At 43.9% G+C, this 4,857-nt stretch overlaps 1 pseudogene; it reads left to right on the forward strand.

Moving 5' to 3' along the window:
- The first annotated feature begins 3,014 nt into the window (after positions 1 to 3,014).
- LOC110196550 (transcriptional enhancer factor TEF-3-like) lies at positions 3,015 to 3,853 on the forward strand (annotated as a pseudogene).
- Positions 3,854 to 4,857: the final 1,004 nt, after the last annotated feature.

The raw sequence follows: 4,857 nt of genomic DNA on the forward strand, positions 1-4,857 counted from the left end.
CTACGGAGGGAGGGGCTCACTTCAGCGAGGAAGAGGGTCACGTCACGCCAAATCATGTTACGTCACTTGACGTCACGTCCCTCTGCGTCTGCCGCCCCCGGGGGGTTGTTGAACCCGAGTCGGCAGGGGAGGGGGCCAGAAAAGGAGGGGGGCATTTGGGGGAGGGGTGCAGGAAAGAGCCCAGGTGGAGCTTGTGCACCTGCCGGGGAGGCCCCAGTGGACTGGTTCCAAGCGGAATGAATTCAGAGAACTAATTCCCATTTCTGTCGCCCTCGGAGGTTTACCGTTTCGTCACAACCACCTGGGAGTGACAGGGAACAAACATGGTCATCCCTGTTTTGCGCAGGAGATAACTGGGGCTCACAAAGGGAAGGGCATTTAGCCCAGGTGATACAAGAGCTGGGAATTGTGGGAGCTGACAAGCAGCATCCGAAGACTTGGGTTCAAATACTGACTACTACTACCCCTTAGTTACCCTTGGACATATCATTTCCCCTCTCTGGGCCTCAGCTTCCTCCTCTGTAAAATGAGGAGACTGGACTGGATGGCCTGTAAGGTCCTTTTCCCCCCACTCTAGATCTATTTATCTTGTAATTCTGTCATCTTACCTCCCTAGGCTTTAGTTTCCTCATCTGTAAAATGTCCTGGCAACTCTATATTTATCCTATTATCTTATCAGGTAGCATTACACACACAAACTCCCCCAACACCACATCCTGGGTTTTGTTCTCTGGGAATTTCCACTCTAGGTAGGCACAAAGGATTAGGGCATTGAAAGGTTAAGGGGTGAAGAGGAAAAGACATTGGAGGAAAACCAGATTCATCCTTAAGCCCCATTTTTCTAAAATGATATGCAAAGAAATAATGGCTCTGCAGTCTCTGGGCACAGGGAATGATTACCTATCTCACCTTCCTCAGAGGTCTCTTAAGAATTTATTTGTTCTTCTCTCATGCAGTTATGTACCCTTTAAAAAATTGGGGTTATCTGTGAGTCTTCCACCCTTACTAGATTGGGAATTTCTTGAGGGAAAGGAACCATGATTTTATCTTTGTATCTCCTTCAGCATTGAGAACATTGGCTTAGTAAATATTTGTTCAGTGAATGAATAAATGAGGAGCCGCAAACAGTTCCAGTGGCCCCTTCTCTCCATCTTTTCATTTCTATGCACCTTTCTTCCAAATGACCAATAAAATGAATAAACCATTAGCTAACAATCAAAAAGGAAAGGAAAGAAAACAAAATTACCAAAATAAAAAATGGGAAAGAGAAAATCACAATGAACAAAGGAACAAAGGAAATTATTAGAAAATAATATATACAATCATATGCCAACAAAACCAGAAATGTGCAAGACGCTATAGCATGATGAAGAGATCCAGTCTGAACCTGAGTTGCACCATCTAAAAAAAATGGAGAGGTTGGATTAGACATTCTCTATGGTCCCTTCCACCTCTAAAAACTATCATCAGATGACTACCAGCATATTGTTGGCAAAGAAGTGGAAATTGAGGGGACGCACATCGATTGGGGAATGGCTGAACAAGTTGTGGTCTATGATTGTGATGGAATACTACTGTGCTGTAAGAAATAGTGAGCAGGTTGATTTTAGAAAAACATGGAAAGACTTGCATGAAATAATGAAGAGTGAAATGAGAAGAACCAAGAAAATGTTGTATACAGTTAACAGCAATATTGTTCAAAGAATAACTGTGAATGACTAAGTTGTTCTGAGCATTATAAATATTCAAATCAACTACAAAGGACCTATAAAGGAAGATGCTATCCACCTCCACAGAAAGAAATGATAAATAGAAGTATGCATAGTATGGTTTTACATATATATGTATATGTATATATATGTATATGTATACACACACATATGTGTGTGTTTATCTGTGTCAAATGGTAGCCTTCTCTAGTGTGGGGTGGGGAGGGAGGGACTCAAAATGTAACAAAAAAAAAGTAAAACAAAAAGTAAAACAGCCAACCGCTTTCCTCAGGTCAGAAAAAAAAACCCAGCATATTGTATTGAATTGCAATAATATTAATATGGAAGTACAAAAGGTCAAGACTATCAGGGGAAATTATGAAAAACAAAGAAGGAAAGTGTACTTTCCCTCTCCCTCTTCCCCCTCCTTATTTCTCCCTCCTTTTCCCCTCTCTTTTCCCTCTCCTTCAGTTCTTCACCCTTCTTATTCCTCACCCTTCACTTTCCTTTTTCTTCTTTTTTTCTTTTTCTCTCTTCTTCCTTTTTCTTCTCTTTTTCCCTTTATCCTGCCCTTCCCTCTTCCTCTCTTGGCCTTTTCTCTTTTTATCTCTTTCCCTTCTTGATGCCATCTTTCCCTTTTCTCTCCTCTTTCCCTTCTTTACCCTTTCTTTTCCTTTTATCTCTTTCCTTTCCCTCCTTCACCTGTCCTTCCATTTTCCCTACTTCATACTTTCCTTCACTCTTCTCTTTACCCTTCTTCCCATGTCTATTCCTTGAACCCTCTTTTCTTCCTCTTTCATTTCTCTGACTTCCCCTTCCTCTTTTCCAGTTGACTTATCCCTCTAAGAATAGGGATCTTGTGTTTTCATGTCAATTTGGTCCTGGGAAAATTCTTTCCTCTCTCTTTCCCAGTCTCCTGCTTTTTCCCCCACCCCCAAAATGAGGCCCATGTGCACAACAAATTGTGAGCTATATTCTGAGAATCCAGTCTCCCCCTCACTATACTCTTAAGAGACAAGCTCTGCTGCCCCCAGCCTACTCTTCCCAAGCCCAAGTCTCCCTTCAGCAGAGAGCATTTCATCAAGAGTGGAGATCTGGCAGTTCTGGCATCTCGATTTGGTTTCCCTAGTCAATTCTTTACAGCCTTTCTGGAGAGCTAGAACAGAGTTGGTGCATCTGAGAATGCCCCCCAGAATCAACTTAGCATACTACTCCCTTTCCCCACCTCCACCAGTGCTGAGATAGATCTGACAATCCTCCAAACAGACTTTTGGAAGGCCTAGTTGGCACAATTACTTCCAATAAATGGAGCTCTCCCACCCTCCCAAGGGCAATGAGGATTTGGACAAACCCATCGACAATGATGGAGCAGACAGGTGAACCCCTGACACTGAGCAAAGCTTCCAAGAGGCCCTTGACATCTACTCACCCTGTGGTAGGTTCAAGATCATTTTATCCAATGAGGACAAGATATATAGCCAGAATGAGTTGATTACTTGCTATACTAAACTCCAGACTGGGAAAATGCAAGCCAGGAAGCAAATATTTAGCCATATCTAGGTGTTGGCCCATCACAAAACCCAGGAGATCCAAACCAAATTAAAGGAGTAGGCAGATGAGGAATAAAGACAAAGCCCTGCAGAATATGGCTATCAGGTCATCTGCTCAGATCAGCTTTGCTGCAACTTTCCACAATTAAATAGTCTTTGCCTAGTACTGGCTTACCCAACATCTCAGGCTTTTGTCAAGAAGTTATGCCAGGTCAAGCCAGAGCTTCCTACAATGTGAAAACTTTCAACAAACCTAGGCTGTTCTGCCTTTTCTCCCTCTGCCAGGGTTCGAGTCTCCTTCTGGGCCCATCCTGTCTCCATCAAACCTTCCATGGCAGGGCCAAAATATGGCCAGCTCCAAGCTCTGGGCATTGGAGTTCTATGCTTTCTTGGAGCACCAGCAAGACCTAGACACATACAACCAGTACCTCTTTGTTCACATTGACCAGTCCAGCCCCACCTGTGTTGACACCCTGCCTCAAAGTAGTAAACAAACAGGTGGTGGAGAAAATAGGGACAGAGTATGCCTGCTCTGAGAATGGTCATTATTCCTGGGTCCCCTTTCTGAGAAGATATGACCAATTTTATCTATAAGCTAAAGCCCTCGCCAGAGAAATACGTAATGAATAGTGGACCAGAGAACTTCACTATCCTACAGGTGGTAACCTACAGAGACACTCCAGAAACCTTGCTGTGGATGACATATGTGATTAAAGTACTCAAGAGTGAGCATGGGATTCACATCACATCTACCAGCTGGTAAAAAGAGAAGAGATTTGGGGATGGAAAAGAAGAACCAGCCTGTGTGTACAAGGAAAGTAGGGAGATTTGGGCCATGCCTTGAGTTTAAAATGGAGAACATTTCTCTCCTTTTCCAGGAAAAATAACATAATGCCCCAACCCCAAATAAACTCAAGCTATTATGTATTTTTTTTAAAAAAGGGAAGCTTGGGGGCAGAGCCAAGATGGTAGAATAGAGGCAGGAACCCAGATGACTTCTCCCAATATGCTCCTCCAAACAACTTTTTTTTTTTGGCAAGGCAATTGGGGTTAAGTGACTTGCCCAGGGTCACACAGCTAGTAAGTGTCAAGTGTCTGGTCTGAGACTAGATTTGAACTCAGGTCTTCCTGACTCCAGGGCCAGTGCTCTATCCACTATGCCACCTAGCTGCCCCTCCTCTAAACAACTTTAAAGTAACAGCTCAACTCAAATCTTGGAGGGGCAGAGCCAACAAAAGATCAGGATGAAACATTTTTCTACCTTAAGACAATTTAGGAGGTCAGCAGGAGAGGTCTGTGACACTGGGGTGGGGGGCCAGCCAAGAATGCATGCAGCAACAGCACCAGCATGGGGCCTTGGAGGCAGCCAAGACAGCAGCAGGAGCCTTAGGAGCTCTCAGCCCAGAAATAGTAAAAGCGTTAGACAAATGGTCAGAAAGATATTACAGGAGATCCTTTGTTGGCACTGGGTGCAGCTGGTGCTGGTTGGGAACTCTATTACCCATATACAGTTCTGGGTCACAGTTCCAAGGTGGAAAGGAGCACTTGTGGTCCATCACAAAGAAGCAGGGGACCTGGTCATAGTTCCAGGGCCAAGA

Source organism: Phascolarctos cinereus, unplaced genomic scaffold (assembly GCF_003287225.1).
Source record: "Phascolarctos cinereus isolate Bilbo 61053 unplaced genomic scaffold, phaCin_HiC Scaffold_8;HRSCAF=390, whole genome shotgun sequence".
Taxonomy (NCBI): domain Eukaryota; kingdom Metazoa; phylum Chordata; class Mammalia; order Diprotodontia; family Phascolarctidae; genus Phascolarctos; species Phascolarctos cinereus.